General features: G+C 34.6%; 1 protein-coding gene across 1 annotated transcript in view; it reads right to left on the bottom strand.

Annotated features, from left to right (window-relative positions):
- Positions 1 to 18,193, bottom strand: part of psenen (presenilin enhancer, gamma-secretase subunit) — a 141,223-nt gene that overhangs the window by 103,679 nt on the left and 19,351 nt on the right. The window lies entirely within an intron of this gene.

The following is an 18,193-nucleotide window of genomic DNA, read 5'->3' on the forward strand; positions in this document are numbered from 1 at the left end:
AGCTCCAGATGAATCTGGGATTAGTTCAGATTTTAGAAAATAGGAAATAGGCCACACAGAGTTAGGAAGTGTTTGAGATAACTACTGTAACTTTTGGACTACAACAACAAAACCATGTTGTATAAGAGGGATACAGGACTAAGCTCTGGTCAACTTCAGGAAGTTAAAAATAATATATTTTTATTGTTTAAAAAAACTAGAAAAATCATTAAGAGGAGAAAATTATTATAAAATTTCTAAAATCTTATGAAGCTCACTTTAATGTTTTAGAGATGGGTACATTATAAAAAATATCTTTTGCACTCACATTTTTAAGTTTAATCAACTAGGATTTACAAGTCATTTCAACTATCTTGACAAGTAATGAGTTTCTGTAACTTAATAAATCAAGTTGAATTTGCTTTAGTTATGTCAGCCTTATTTTATAAGTTACAGTAACTCATCACTAGTCAATAGGCTACAGTTAAATGACTTGTTAATCCAAGTTGATTAAACTTAAACATTTAGAGGGGACATTTAACAAGACTGTTGGTGTCTCTAGAGAATGTATGTGAAGTTTTAGCTCAAAATAACATATAGATAATTTATTATAGCATGTTAAAATGTGACGTTTTGGGTGTGTCCTTTAAAATGCAAATGAGTTGATCTAAATGACAGTGTCGTGGTTGGAAAATGCAGATTTAGGGGCGGTATTATCCCCTTCTGACATCACAAGACGAGACAAATTTCAATTAACTATAATTTTTCACATGCTTGCAGAGAATGGTTTACCAAAACTAAGTTACTGGGTTGATCTTTTTTTTTTTTACATTTTCTTGGTTGATAGAAGCACTGGGGACCCAATTATAGCACTTAAACATAAAAAAGGTCTGATTTTCATCAAATGTCCTCTTTAAGTGCAAAATGATTATTTTCAGTGAAAAGAATAGACAGAATGAATAAAATGCAATGCTTGGTTGATGCTTGATGCGCTTCTTCAACAAAATGTAGTTGTTGAACAACAATGTCCAACCCAATCTCATGGCAAGTCGTGTGAAATATTTGATGAATTTATTCATGTTCATGGACAAGATTTTCCACTTTTTTGTGCCATTGAGCACGAATGTCTTTTTCATGTCAGGTAACACAAATTTCTATAAATAGTTTTTCGTGTTTGTGGCACGACTTTCTTTTTCGTCTCATATTATGTATTGTTTTCTCATTGTTTTTTTTTCTATTTTTTACCATTTGTCGCTTGGGGTTGGGGTTACATGTCAGACATCCTAACCCCAACTCCAGGTGAGAATAGTTTTAAAATCGGAAGAAAAACATGTAGAAACCAATACATAAAATTAAACCAAACCCCATATCTAACCCCAGCCCCAAGCAACAATGACTTAAAAATAGGAAAAACAATGAGGAAAACAATACATAAAATGACACAAAAAAGAAAGTCGTGCCACAAACATAAAAAAACTATTTATAGAAATTTGTGTTGACTGACACGAAAAGCAGAAAATCATGTCCATGAACACGAATAAATGAATCAAATATTTCGTGACTATAACACAACTTGCCGTGAGATTGTCTTGCAATGTCATGAAGGAACTGGCTAAAAGGATACAAAATTATATTATTTATTAATTTTTTATAATGCCATTCTACCATCTATGGCTATATCCATGGTGGGAACTGGATAAAACACACACAAGTTAATCCACACAAGTTGGGAAGGAACAATTTGGCATCTCCGATTTACCTAACCTGCATGTCTTTGGACCGTGGGAGGAAACCGGAGTAAACCCACATTGACACACTTTTAGAATAAATGTGGTAAAAACAACACATTAGTTTAGGAACAACACAATTAATGTGTTATTATTGGAACAACACAATTTGTGTTACTTTTAACTTAAAATATTTATTTTAATTTAAAATGACACATAATGTATTAAATGGCATAACACAAAAAATCAGGAACAATGTTGTTGGTGATTAATAAAACATTTTAATACTTTTGCAAGATTTATAATGTGCGGGATTTTTTTTTTTTTTTTTATCGGGGACTAAATTTATATTAAGAACACAATAAAACATTAATTACTCATGTAAAGCAATATTTGTAACAATAACTAATGCTATCTCATAATTCGTATATATGTATTTCACAAGGTGGCTAATTTGTATTAATTCATACGACCACATTCGTTTTAGTGTGATTTGCTTTCGCCCTGTGACATTGAAGTTAGGGGTGGGGTTTCATTAGTGTTCACTTTGTACGAATTCATAATTAGTCATGTCGTAAGATACATACAAAACTTCCTTTGAAATCGGGCTGCAATAACATAACTGTAAGTGTTTTAAACATTTTGATTAGAGGAATGAAAAAATAATATAATATAAAGTATTAATAAACTGCTATGATTTAGATTTTAACACATTTTCATTTCATATTAGATAAGTCTACTAATATTGGAAAGACAGTAGTAGAAGTAGTCGACTAGAAGTTATTCATAGTTAGTAAAATGTTTGTATAGTGGACTGATAAAATCAAATAAACTTTCATATTTTATCAAAGGTTTATATGAACTATGAAAATGTGCATAGTAGGAATGACTCCTAATTATTAATATTATAGCATAGAAATGAACAACTTGAATTGTAATTATTCACAAATGCTTTTTAGGTCTCTTAGCAAACCCTTTGCCTCAAAAGGCCACAAATTGGTGAAGGGTAAGATTTTCCAACGTTAATGCAACTATCTTTGCTTCATTTTAGTCATCAGCCCACTCTTGCCCATGTTCCATAATAACAAAATATCAGGTTATGGAAAACAGCCTGTTAAAGACCAAAGGAAGTTTGCGATGAAGAGATAGCTGTTGCTCTGGCCACAAGTGAAACTATTTAAGAATCACCTCTCCTGTCATCTCCTCGCCTCTCTGAAACATCCTTCCTCTAAACACGCACAGATTCACACATAAATCTCCCAGCAACCACTTCTGCAGGGCCACGGTGATGATATAATTTTGCAAAGGTGAAGGCATCAAAGCCTCACAGGCACCTTGACAATCCAGATAAGAATAATTCTGCGAAAATGAAAGTGAAGGTGTGCAAATTGCTATCAGTCATCGGAGTGAAAGCTGGAAACCTTTATCAGCTTCTGCTGTTCAATCACGGAAAAAAACACAGACTGTGAAATTTTACACTGACTTCATACGAAGTACAAAGAAATAAAGAAACATATTCAAGGTGAAACTTTTAAAGATCTTTAAAGCTGTCATTTTGAGGATATTTCAAAACATTTATTGTAAGCCCTTTTGAAGAGGTCTAACAGAAAGCAGCTTTCTGTATAGGTGTCTAAAACAATGTGCATTTGAAAAGGGGCTAGACAAACTAAAATATGTTTGGTTATCAACCCTCTGTTTGGTAAAAAAAGGGACGAACCCAGCCAGCTATGTAGTAATTTAACCTATGCTGGGACGTTTCAACCCTAAATGCTAGGTAGCTTTAACCCATTGTTGGGTGAAATATAAACATTTTTTGGATAATTAGACGCAACGGCTGGGTTTGTTCCTTAAACTGAAAAGATTTTTTGATGTAGACTTTTATGACATGCATGCATTTCATGAGGGCCATGGACATGCCAAACCTTCTGTTGTCCTACAGACCACATATTAGCATCATTTACTTCACATTGAAAATGTATTTGTACTTTCTTTAGTTGCACTTAAAGCCTTTTTTATGAAATTGCATTTAACATTGGATGCATCTATAGAAAACATTTAAATATTTCAATGTTTGGGCTTTAATTAATATATTTATTTATTCTTTATGCCATTTCAGGGCTCCAGTTTAACTTTTTAACTAGGAGCACAGTGGCCCCCAACTGAAAATTTTAGGGGCGCAACCAAATAATTTAGGGGCACACACCGTAAATCATCATGCTAACCAAATAATCACATTTCTACAAATTTCCACTGTATTACTAATAAATACTTTGATGATAGATGCAGAAAGTACAATGTCACTGTGTCAAATTCACTGTCACATCACAAAAAAGCGTCAATTTTACTGCTCGCACATGTGCGACTGGATGTAAAATTCAGTGGCACGCTTTCAAATTTTGGTGGCAGTCTGTAGCCCTGCATATCAGCATCTATGGCTATATTGAGAACCGGTTTATCCATACACAAGTTAAAACTGAGGGGGACCCTTCCAATCCAGCCCAGTCTCACGAAATTTCGTTATATAGTCACAAATTTTTTTATTCTTTTTTTGTGATATTATCACAATTTTCCGCATTTTTTCCTAATCGTATAACAAATTCCTGTTTTCGTGTGATTATCAAGTATTGGTTACTCAACTGTTTTGTCCTATTTTCTTACCATTGTCGCTTCAGTTTAGGGTTAGATTTACATAAAATGACATCCCTACCGAAACCCAACTTTTAACCCTAACGCAAGGCGACATATAAAAAAATAAATCAGAAAAAATTGTATTAACCAATGTATAAAGTGATATTATAATGCAAGCAGCAAATCTAACCCTAAACCGAAGCGACAATGGTTTAAAAATAGGATCAAGCAGTTGAGTAACCAATACGTGATAATCACACGAAAACAGGAATTCGTTATACGATCATCAAAAAACGTGGAAATTCGTGATAATATCACAAAAAAGAATAAAAAAATGAGACTGGGGAGTCCTATCTCTCAAATGAAGCCAATATGGAAGTGACATAAACTGCAATTCATCGACTGGCCACTAAAGGCTGGCACCAAAAGAGAGCCAATTCCCATAGACCTCCATGTTAAAATGATCAACTTTAGAGCAGAAAATAATATGTTTACAGCCTGGTACAAAAAGTGTTTATAGTCTGTATAGCTAATTTTGCCCTTTATGAGAACTGTCAGGGGCGTGAATTTTTTTTGTAACTCATCCTTTTAAATTATATCAAGCCTTAAAGTTCTGCATAATTAAGGGCGGGGCCACTTGAGTGACGGGTGAACTGCCACTGCTGTCACTAGACTCGAGCTAGGCAGGCATGGTTTTAGCAACCAGTCACCTCAGCTTCACCCACGTGCCACCTCTTTACCCATTTCTGGGTATCCACGAGTGATACGTGGTGATGCATGACCAAGATGGAGACGCCAGGTTTCACTTTAATGATTTTTTAAGGAACACATTAATAAAAGTGATTTTAACAGTATTTAGAAAAAAACTTGAGATGTTAGAGACGTGGCTGTTATGTCAGCACTACCGACATATAGCACAACAGGGCTTTAGGTGACCCAAATTCGAGTACAAGCTTGTGGTCCTTTTCTGATTCTACACAAAAGTTGGTGGAGCTTAAAAAAGTAAGTTACCTTAAAATTTTGAGACAATTCAACTTAAAAATATTAGTTGACACAACCATTTTTACACAACTTTTTTGAGTTAACTAATATTTTTGCAACATGATCTCATGGCAAGTTGTGTTATAGTCAAGCAAAATTGTATTTATTTATTCGTGTCCATGGTACGAAATTCAGCTTTTTTGTGCCTTGAGCACGAATGTTTTTTATTGTGACAAACGCACAAATTTCTATAAATAGTTTCTCGTCCATGACACGACTTTCTTTTTCATATCATTTTCTGTATTGTTTTCTATTTTTTTTTCTATTTTTAAATTATTGTCGCTTGGGGTTGCGGTTAGATTTGGGGTTTGGGTTAAGATGTAATTTTACGTATTGGTTTCTACATGTTTTTCTTCCGCTTTTAAAACTATTCTCACCTGGAGTTGGGGTTAAAGTTCGGGGTTGGGTTAGGATGTCCAAAAATGTAACAGAAAGTGATACTTACCCCAACCCCAAGCAACAATGATAAGAAAATAGGAAAAAATGAGAAAACAATACATAAAATGACACGAAAAAGAAAGTCATGCCACGGACACGAAACTATTTATAGAAATTTGTGCTGAAGTGCTGAATTTCATGCCATGGACACAAATAAATTAATAAAATTTTGCGTGACTATAACACGACTTTCTATGAGTTCAGTCTGTATTTTTAGGTTGAATAAACTCGAAATTTTAAGGCAACCAGGTAAATTACTTTTTTAGTTGAACTAACAAATCTCTTCTCTGTTAAGGTTCAGGTAAAGAGGGATGAATTTTAAGGGTGCTGGAGACGAACTGTCAAGAATGTGACTTGTGCATCCTTTCTCATTAGCACATCAAGATCATCATCATCTATCTAATGCTTCAATTTCAAGTGTCATGTGCGTTGCTCGTGTTTTCCAAATATGTGTTTGTTGCGTCATGTGAACCATGTGCATCACGTATTTTGTCAAAATAAGTGCCTGCTGCACACGTGTCAAAACCGCTTATGATAAAAGAGACGCTCACGTTCACAAAATCCACGCAAGGCACTCCTTTAACAGTAAACTTTGATTACACATGAGATTATGCGAGTATCTAGCAAACGTGAGCGTCTCTTTTATCATAAACCCTTTAGACTCGTATGCAGCAGGCACTTATTTTGACAAGGCACGTCATGCACATAAGTTCACTCGATGCGCTGAACACATATTTTGAAATTACAAACCAGACACATGATGGGCTACATACATGTTGTGACAACTTCGCATCGTGCGCCCTAAAAAAAAAAGAAGTCACTGGCCGCCACTGATAATGAAAGGAACAATAAACAAAGAAAAGTAAATCAATGCCGCATAAAGTTTTTAGAGACTGAATCCAAATGTACTGTTTTATTGCTATGGCATATTTGATATTTAAAAAAATGCTTTGGGAAAAAGTCCAAATGAAATGGTGACTGTGTTCACTTCTAGTCTATAACTGAATTTCAGCTGGAAACTTTAAGGAAACCACAACTGCAAAAAGCCAGAAGCATGCATATAGCTGTTTTCTCAACCATTAGAAATGTTCATAGCATGTTCATGTTAAGTTTATTGTTATGAGGCTATAACTTACCAAAAGTGAAAAATTCATATTAAGCTCTATAATAGAGTACACGCAGACATGTTGGGCGTGTCAGGGGGCTTTGCTGGTCGCTGGTTTAGCAGTTACTTCTTTAATGGTCCAGTAATTTCCAGACTTACTCCCCCCACCCTTTGAAAGAAATGTCAAGTTTTGCATACTGTACGCAACGGTTTTCATAGCCACATGAACGTGATGATGCACAGTGAAACTGTACTACAACGACTGAAACCCCTCATAAAAGCTCAATTACCTTGAAGATAAACTCTAATGCTCACCTTCCACCTCTGATGTGTTTTTATAAGAGGGTTTCCCCACCACTAAATCTACACGCTGAATATGTGTTTGCGCTACAATAATGGTCTGTCTACACTTTCTATTAATGAACTCAATTCTTTTATTTTAAAGAGTTTAAATCTGACTCTTGCCTTTTGGAAAGTTGCCAAAGCAGCTTTTGGTTAAGGTGTGTGCTAACAACACTCCTCAAAATAAAGATGCTAAAAGGGTTCTTCACAGTGATGCCATAAACCTTTCAGTGAAACAACCTTTTATTTATAGTTTCAGCTTTTTCTTTAGTATTACCTTATGACTACAAAGAAACGTTTGTGCAACATAAAGTTTCTGTAAATGGTAAAGGTTTTTATAGAACCATTTAGTCCCACAAGGAAACATTTTGGGACCTTTATTTTGAAAATCGAAATGGCTTCACAGGGTATACAGTAGTTGAAACTGAGCTGGCCCTTAAAAGGCAGCATGTAGGATTTGTATTGCCTAAAAGTGAATGTATAGGAGTGCATTAAAGTATAGATGGCTTCAAAGGTAATAGACAAACTAAACACCACGTTTTTGTAGTCATAAGGTAATAGTAAAGAAAATGCTGAAACTATAAATAAAAGGTTGTGAAAGGTTTATGGCGTCACTGTGAAGAACTCTTTTAGTATCTTTACTTTGATGAGTGTTGATGGTGTGGTGATGGCACAGTGGATAAGACACACGCCTTTGGTTTGAGAGACCTGGGTTCGAATTCACTGCGACACACCATTGTGTCCCTGAGCAAGACACTTAACCCCTAGTTGCTCCAGAGGTGTGCGACCTCTGACATATATAGCAATTGTAAGTCGCTTTGGATAAAAGTGTCAGCTAAATGAGTAAGTAAGTAAGATTATTTACAAAGAAAATCTCCTCTTTACATGAAATGAGGCTAATGATGTCATTCCCCAAATGTAAAAAACACCCAAATGATGATGCAATTGAAACTGTAACCAATATGCTAAAAAATATGTTATAGAGACATATTTCATGTGGCTTTAAATATGCACATGACAAAAAATCACAGATTAAAAATTAGTTAAAAAATTTAGTTTTCATTATATATCCAATCTACAACCCCAAATTTTTGTTCTTGACCCTGATGCAATTTTTGTCCTTACTCCAGGACACCGGTTTTCTCGCCAGAACATCCATTTTTTTCATAGACTTTTGGATTATTGCAAAACATGAGCTGTGTGTTTAACAAAAGTTTATGACACTTGGACATTATGGGGCGGTTTCCCAGACAGGGATTAGACTAGTCCTAGACTAAAAAATCTTTAAGAGCTGTCCAAACTGAAAACAACTCTTGTACTGACATATCTTGAAATCAACCTGATCTCACACATTTCCGTGAAATAGTAACGCATTATTTTACTCAGTTTTGCGTGGCATTGTCACGTATTTCCACCATTTTACGTGCCAGTGCCACGCATTTCTCTTCCGTGTTAGTTTCACGTATTGATTACTCAACTATTTTTCCTATTTTTAAACAATTGTCGCTTCGGTTTAGGGTTAGATTTGCTGTTTACGTTAGGATGTCACTTTAAGTATTGGTTTATACAATTTTTTCATTTGCATTTTAAACCATTGTCGCCTGACGTTAGGGTTAGAGTTGGGTTTGGGTAAGGATGGCATTTTATGTAACACAATGTTGTTCTAACCCCAAACCGAAGCGACAATTTTAAGAAAAAAGGAAAAACAGTTGAGTAACCGATAAGTGAAACTGACACGGAAAAGAAATGCGTGGCACCGGCACGTAAAATGGTGGAAATACGTGACAATCAGGGCTTGATATTAAAACCCGCCAAATGCGGGTAGATTTCGGCTGTGGCGGGTAAGACAGCCAATCCCACTAGCCACTTTGGCTGGTTGAATAGAATTTTGTTATTGTAGTTTTCTTAAAAGTTATGTGAAATGATAAACAATGCGCAATGCGACACTGGGAAACTCCCTTGAGCGCTCTGCACCCAGCGCAACGCACAGAGACCGTGGCCGTTTCTCAATATGCGTTCTTGTCTGTACTTGTGTTCTTGTGGACTTGTGAAACGTCATCAGTCGCGGACCAAGTACTGTTCCAAATCAAAGTTCGCATCAAGCCCAAGTTCACATAAAATCCCCGGATGTGTTCTTGATCCGCCCATTTTATCGAGGATGCATCAGAGGAGACTTGTGTGGACTTATGACAGCGAAGTTTCCCAGAATGCATTTCGCGTCAGGAGTTTGTTGTTCTGAGTCTGAACTTGCAAGTTCGAACTACGAAGGACACAAGTCCGAGTTTGGCATACTTGGTATTGAGAAACGGCTCTTTTGTTGAGACGCGTGCGATCAGCGGAGTGTTGCGGACCAAAGCGCCACCTTCCAGAGAGAGATGATGGATTTGCGAATGCACAAGAGGACGCTGTCTGAGCGCATACACACACTTCGGGAAAGATGAAACAATTTCATGGAAGTGACTGAAAAGATATAAATTGCGTGCACACTCTCAGTCTCAGGGCAAGAGCGGAGAGAAATTCAGCGCATACCTGAATGCACACGAAATCAAAGGAAACCTGCCAGCTGAGAGGTTTGCGCATTATTTTAATGTAGGCTACTTTGGGCAACAATAATGCCCTCTCGACATTTGTCATTAAAAGTCTTAAATCACTTTTAAGAGAAACCATGATCAAGCTTATAAAATACAACCTGCATAAACAAGTTGACAGTAAATGTACATGTCTTGACTCTTGACAGAATTGACTGCTGTTGTTAATTTTGTTAGTTTTGTGTTAATCTTTTCAGTTGATCTTCTACATCCCTGCTCCACTTTTAATATATTAATATAAAGTTGATCTATTTATGCCTTACTAGCATGCTTTCCGTGCACCTAAATAAATGATATGATCTATACTGATGTATATACCAACTAATAAATGCTGTTTAAATTTGGGTGGTCAGACTGCATTTGAAATTCAATCTGCATCTAATTTAGCCAAACCAAGTAAATTTGCTTGAATTAAAGTCATTTTAGGATGCCAAAGTCAAGTTTAATCATACAGATGTGGCCTTTAAAAACGCGCGTTTTCTCCCGCGGCATTCGCCAAATCGTCTCGCGGAGTCACGCAGAATTCTGCAAGTGTTTTCGGGGGGGCTACTTTCCCTTTTCCCTTAATGTGTTTCGCTTCACAGAAAATCCACCAGGTGGCGCATAAAAAACTACATTTTTATATGCGTTGTCATTGCGGTTGTTTCCAGAAGTTAATAAGGGCATTGCTGAATATTTAACATTTCTATTAAAACAGCAAAGTGACGTCAACCAATTCTTGCCAGCATAACAGCGCATACATATATAAAGTGCAATGGGCATTTATACTAAGTGCAACAAAGAATTTAGTGTGAGCCTAATACACTTAACTCTATTTACAATGTATATCTTAATTATTTGTGTTGTCGAATTTTGACACCGTTTCATTGTTTGTTCATAATATTAATAATTATGTCCGTTTTTCTAAAAGTATTAATATTTTAAAGAGATTCATGTGGTATAAAAATACATGTTTTAAAGTTAAAAATGTTGTAAAAATATAGTAGTATTATTGTTCTTAATATATTAAGAACAATAATATGACACATGTATATTGCGCTAAATTGCTTTACATATGGAAAGAGGAATTCTTCTCAACCACCACCAATAAAGTTTAAAAAATATTCTTTAAAAACGGCGTTTAAACCCACGCAGAGCGAACAAGAAAACATGGGCCTACATACTGTACAGTGGGCATACGATATCTTTATTTAGTTTTACATATTTAAAACTTTAATAATACCTTTCTTGCGCATATAGGCAGTCAGTGTTATGATTTTTTTTATCCTTTCAGCCGTTATTCATAACAGTAAAAATATTCAGTGGCTTTGTAAATATATTACTAAAATAATGGATTAAAGTAACTTTATAAAATCTCTTAATGTCACTTATGTATTTTTTAGTTGGTCAAAACAAAATAAATTGCTAGAAATAGAACAGACATTTTAATTTAAAATGTACATATATTATAGGCGTATATTATAGGTCCTTCGATATCTTATCTCAGACGTTCGCAGTCAACACTTTTAAAACTTATTTATATAAAATCTAATTTATAAATTAAAAAACAAAGTTTTAAGTTAAGACAATAATAAATATGTTTATTTTTATTGAAAGAAAAACGTAGAAAATGTTATTATGGGTATAGTTGATGCAAATAAAGTGTGCAGTATACAAAAAATGCAAACAAATTATTTCTAAAAGTGGCAAGATTTTAAAAAGATAAAGGTGGCATAAAGAAAGACATGAGAAAAGTAGAGGTATGCAAAAGAGCACAGTTTAGTTATTGTTAATTAAAGCGGTTTTATACACCTTTGTTTGAATTGACAAGCATTTTATTCGCCACTTTCAACACATTTTGTGATTGATTTACTGATTTATTACAGAAAATTGTTGTCAGAAGCAAAGCTATTGTACAAAGCATCTTTATATGTATGTTTTAAAGTTAAAAATGTTGTAAAAAATATATTAGTATTCTTTTATATTAAGAATAACAATATGATACATTTATATTGCGCTAAAATGCAATATACATTATTCTGCAATATAAATTATTCTCAACCACCACCAATAAAGTTTAAACATTATTCTTTAGAAAAAAAACGGCGTTTAAACCCGTGTTGCGTGGAGCGAACAAGAAAACATATGCTTACATGCTCAATCGGCACCGGGCGGGTATCCTTTTCCTCCAGACCTTGACGCATGGTCGCGGAAAAGCGAGAAATATATTTTTTTTAAGTAAAAATATTTTGCACAATTGATATATTACTTATGAATATTTTAGGAAATTATTTTTGACACACGTAGGTTATTACGTGTATTTTGGATTTTAATTTCATTACTGTGCCTATCCGTGGCCTCATCCGAGCGCACTTTCTTTGTCTTGCGTCTTTTAAAGACATTGGTACAGCACCATGACCCAGAAAAGACTCACACACCTTTCCCTGATGCATGCCCACACAGAAATACTGAACTCCCTGGACATTCGTCCCCTAGCTCATGAGAGACTTTGGAATTTCTATTATACAACCGGCGCAATGCGCGACGCGAGTTTTTTCTGCGCGAGTAAAGAGCGCATTGATAATATGCGTATTGACGGAATGACAACGCGGGTTTGTTTATTACATACATGGATGCGCAGCAGCACAAACACGCTTTTTAATATGAAAAATTAAAGGATTAAAATGTAACAGATTATTATTGAGTCTCTTGGACATAAATGATGATCAATTATGAGACGTTAGAAGGCTTAAATAGCTGCTTCATCTGTAGCTAAGTAAATAAATGCTTTGCTTTAAACAAATGCATCTATTTTTTAAATGCTACCCAACGGATTTATTGTATATAATGACTCTGCACCTGTAGATATGGTGAGATGAGAAAACATTTTAAGTAATGCTTTTAAAAAAAACATTTCGCTGTCCAAGTGCTGAAATGGCTCTCCACACGTTTGTAAATTCTTTATCTTTTGTTTGTAACAAATAAAGTATTTTTACAGTACAAACCTTATATAAAGCCTATTCTAAAAATGTAATTATACACCATGTATTTCTTTATAAAAGTATACAATATCAGAACTAAACCCATCATTATTTTTGTTCAAAAAATGAATTATTTATAAGTTTAAAAAAGACAGTAATAGTACTATTTAGTAAAAAAAAAAGATCTATATAAAAATATACTAGGTATGTTAATGTGAGAATATTTTACATCTGTCGTGTGATTCTAACTTAAAAACGAAAGTAAAATATGTTCGTCCGCATGGACATTGAAAATTGTGAAGTTTAATTAATATTATATGTTGTTATAATATTATATGTTGTATGTAAATTGTAACGAAAGTAATTCCCCCTGGGATAAGTATTTTTGCTTCTGATTAATAGCGCATATTCATCTGAGAACTGATGATGTCTGTGTGTTTCAGACCCTGGCTGTGTGCCCTGAAGTGTATATGACAATAAAGTAGTAAATCTCAATGTATTTATTTTTAAAATGTATTTTAAATAGGCCTATAGGCTCATAGGTTTTTTGGTTAAAAAATTCACAGCACCCCCTGTTCAAAATGACTTCCAGCGGCCCTGCCTTGACGCTTTGTGTGTTCGACTTTAAATGTTTTTTTTTTTTTTTTTTTTTTTATTAGAGAACATATGAACATTAATACAGAAAACAGGCATCAAAATAGAAACTTCCAAAGTTGAATAACAAAATAGTTATAAAAATAAAATAGAAGACATTCACAGGACGCCAAATACAGACTCATAGACATTAACAATACATGTACCTTTTACATTTTTAACAAGTTTAAGAGACTTCATTAAAAGAATGATTTCTTTTAAGAAAACCAGGTGTAAAGGATAAGATTTTAACAATCTACATTTATGAATAAAGAATTTGCCATAGAAAATGAAGAAATTTACCAAATTGTAAATGTTTTTATCATCATTCTCAAAGTAACAAATAATATATTTCATATTAAATGTTATGACTGTGTTAGTTTTAGTTGATAGGACAGAAAAACATTCATTCCAAAATGCCTGAACATTTTGGCAATCAAAAAATAAATGACATAAAGACTCCTCAGTATTATTACAAAATGAACATTCGTTCCCAATGTCCATAAATTTAGAAAGTAGTAAATTAGTTGGGTATATTTTGTGTAATATCTTCAAATGAATTTCTCTCACTTTATTTGAAATACAAAATTTATAGGGCTACAACCATGCTTTACACCAAATTACATCTCTTAGAATGGAATTCCAATAAAATTTTCCTCTTGGAGTAACTCTCTTCCTTTCATGAAAAACTTGTCTAATATCTTTATTAGTGCATTTTTTTTCAAAAATATTTTTTCGACTTTAAATGGTGCGGCGCTGATTGGTCGGCGTATGACATCAGAGTACCGCGAGAGCAAAGGTAAAGTCGGACCATTTGTAACATTTCGACTTGCTCTCGCGGTACTTTGATGTCTTCGTTGCCGAACTGTCTGCGCAGCGCCACATAGAAACGCCCTTTGACTCTTTAAGGCAAAGTACCAGCAACATGAGAAGTGGTGGCACGCAAAAGAAAGTGAAGGTACGCAGTACGCTAAAATATAAAGCGTCTGTACTGCGAGCACTGGTATAATTATTTACATCGTGTGTTGCTCTTTCACCATTGTGCACCCGCGCACTCGCTCTGTAGTTTGTAGCTCGCGCTCCGGCTTCGATAAACACCGTTTCTCAATACCAAGTAGGGGAGAGTGGGGCAAAGTGAGCCAGTGGGTAAGTTGACCCACCCCCTTTATCTAGGCAACCATACAGATTTGTAGCCGTGTGACCACAAATACAGGTAGCAACCATAATTTATATGTTAAAGAGAAGGACAAATTAAAGAGTTATGATTAAAGTATGATTTTTTTAACAAAAAAAAAAAACAGTTTTTATCCTATCAAAGTAAAATTTATACATACCAGGTATAAAGGCTGTTATGTTAAAGTAGATTTATCCAGGTCTAAATATTCATACCATAAATATTTGTGATAGGCTAATGTATAAAACCATGTGAATGATTTAGCTAAAGATTAGCCTGAATTACTAAGCTAGGCAGTTTCCCAGAACGGTGGCTGTGGGGCAAAGTGAAACAGATGGGGTAAACTGAACCAGGGGTTAAACCCCACCATGAGGCACTGTAACCATTGAATATGTTTCATTAAAAAAAAATTCTGTGTAGTTTCGCACAACTGATTTGTTCATTTTTAAACATTTTAGAAAACATATGCTAAGACATTACCATATTAATAAATTTTTATGCATTTGGCGTTTTGCAGGTCTACACTGAAAAAACAAACATACCACTCAGAAACGTCCATTGACAATCTCCAAACAATAAGTTGTTCCTCAAAATCTGTATTTTCATCTGATACAGACTTAAACATGAGTGGATGACATCAGAGTACCGCGAGAGCGATTTAAAACCAACCTCCTCCGCTTTATTTCTCGCGGTACTCTGATGTCATCTGCTTGTCGGTTCTTGTGGCGTTGCGTAAAGTTGACCACACCTAAAAAATGTACTGCTAAACTCGACAGAAATGCTCTGTATACCAGCACCTCCTTTATTAATTTGTATAGCAGGAAAAGTTCTATTTTACTTCTCAGCGTGATAAATAGCTTACAAGGTTTGGTGTGTGAGCGTGTGAACTGACAGAAATGCGTGTGTCTCATGGCGATTGCGTGGAACTTAAGAGCCTAGGTTATATCAACATATGTCAAATTAAGTTACCTGATATCCACTTAATTTTATAAGTTATAAACATTCATTTAAAATAACATACAGCTTATGTATTAGGCCTATTTGCTTAAATTACATTTTAACAAAGAAACTGCAAAGGTTGATATTAAAACCCAACACGCTGGTGAAAACTGGATAAACCGGTTTTCTTTGATGAGGTGATCGATTAGCATTGGGGGTTGGCAAAGAATGGGCAGATCTAGGGGTGGGTGGTTTTTAATTTCTTGACTCTCTGTCACTGGTAGCTGCTAAAACAAGCAGCTAAACCATGTACAATTAATTACATTTTGGAATTAACTTCCTTCATGTCTTTTTATTTATACACTGTAAAAAATATTTTCTGAATTTTTAAGTAAAGTTAGCATTAAATATGTTTTACAAACAATTGATTTACAAACTCTGGGATGTTTGTGATTATCATCATTCAGAAAAGTGGTGCTTGTGTTTAGACTCATGTTTTACGTGATTAAATCAGGTTACATTAGTTTCTTTTCAGTGTAGAACAGTTTGTAATCAAAATGCAAAAATATAGTACATTTATAAACATCGCTGAAACAAAGAGTGAATTAAAATTAAAAAAGTAATAAAGTTAAAGCTGCTGATAATTTTGTTTATATTTACTAGCATTTTCTGAGTGAAAAATGTTTAGATTTTGTTAAGTAGCCTAAATCCTACTCCAATTTATTTCAGTGTAGGTTTCTCATTTTTATCAGCTTTCTTTTGCTTTTCAAAGGGCCGTCTACCTTTGCTACCGCCAGTGCTTTAATGTGGGCCAGTACCGCCACTTCCAAATATAGCTCTTGAGCGTACCACCGCCTCTCCCTGCGCCCAGAACCTACTTCTAACGTACCAGAACGCTCGTTTGCACATCTGTTTAAATCAGAGGCTTAATTTAATTATTTGGCTGCGCTGCCGCTTTTCAAAGCGCCCTTCACAATGCAAGCTACCTAATTCGTCCCACCGAGAGCAGAGACTACATTACCCATTCACCTTTGAGTTTTACAAGTTAAAAGCGCATGCGTAGCTTTTGCTGCTGTCAATAGGCTTGTTCGACTTCATGCGGCGCCCCGAGAATCGACAGCCAGAAGACGTCACAGTATCGCGAGAGCGAGGCGAAATATGATTTCTTGAATCATTCTCGCGGTACTCTGACGTCATCCGGCTGTCGGTTCTTGCGGCGCCGCATGAAGTCGAACAAGCATAGTGTTAACAACGTGGTTTGGAGAGGTGTGTGAAACGCGCAACCATAGCTGCTCTGTTAAAATGAAAATACAATGAATACTTAATATGCCCTCCTGGTTTTAGACTCTAAGGAGTAAAAGAACAAGGTCAGAATCAGATGACTCTCGCTGGCTGACATCCCAACAAGCCAGAATGATATCGCTGCAGGTCAGATGCAAGCTTTTTCCAGTACCCTTCTGTAGGTACGTGACAATCTCTGCTGTCGCGGCTGTCAGCTTGGTTCCCCTCGACGCAACTTCGGATTTCCTCAGACGATGTGCAGACTGATTGTATTATACATACTTGCTAAACTACAAGTGTACGAAATTTCAATGAATTTGAACGACGCGCACAGGAGTTTTACCACACGCAAAATGGAAAACAATGGGACAAAATAAAGTGATGACTTTCGAGTTTCAAATGGCCAATATTCTGTTATTCTTGAACCCATAGACATGGTCTTGGTGTCCAGAGAGTATCTTTGCCCGACAGCGACAATATGTTATTAAAAAATAAATTACATCATTATGGATAAATGAGTGCTTACAGAATATATATGTTTGAGAATGCTTATCAGTACTTTTTTGTTTCTTAAACTTTAAAGATGAATATTCTCCTTTAGAGATGGGCAATTTTCAGCAATAGCACATTATATTCAAATTTTTGAGCTCATAAAAAATATTTTGTCGCTTATTTAAATGACTTTTTTATGTTTTTATGCACGTTTAGTTTTGGTGCAATTTCATCAAAAGCTTGTAATTAGGAAATACACACAACATGCTTAACGTGTATTTTCTATATGTTAAAAAGTTTGTAAAAATTGCGTATTCTTATATAATAAGAATAACAATATGATATATTTATATTGCGCTCAAAATGATTTAGAAATGGAAAAAGGAATTCTTCTCAACTACCACCAATAAAGTTTTAAAATTCTTCTTTAGAAAAACGGCATTTAAACCCACGTGCACCGAACAAGAAAACGTATGCTTACATACAGTCCGTGTATGATATCTTTTTTATTTAGTTTTACATATTTTTATTTATATGCATTTAATAATAAGGTCATAATGTACACACTGTTAAAAATGATTCAGTGGCTTTGTAAATATCTCTAAAATAAATGATTAAAGTAACTTAATAAAATCTCTTAATGCAGTTATGCGATTTTTTTAGTTGGAAAATAAATTACTAAAAATAGAACAGATATTTTGTGTAAAATGTACATATATTATTTGATGTATACGCCTTAATAATATAAGTATTACATTTACAGATTATTTTAGTCAATATATTTAAAAAGGTCAGAGTAATATATTTAAGTTTTTAAAACTGTAATAATTGCATATTTCAAATTATTATTATTTCTATTTGACATC

Source organism: Paramisgurnus dabryanus, chromosome 8, assembly GCF_030506205.2.
Source record: "Paramisgurnus dabryanus chromosome 8, PD_genome_1.1, whole genome shotgun sequence".
Lineage (NCBI taxonomy): Eukaryota > Metazoa > Chordata > Actinopteri > Cypriniformes > Cobitidae > Paramisgurnus > Paramisgurnus dabryanus.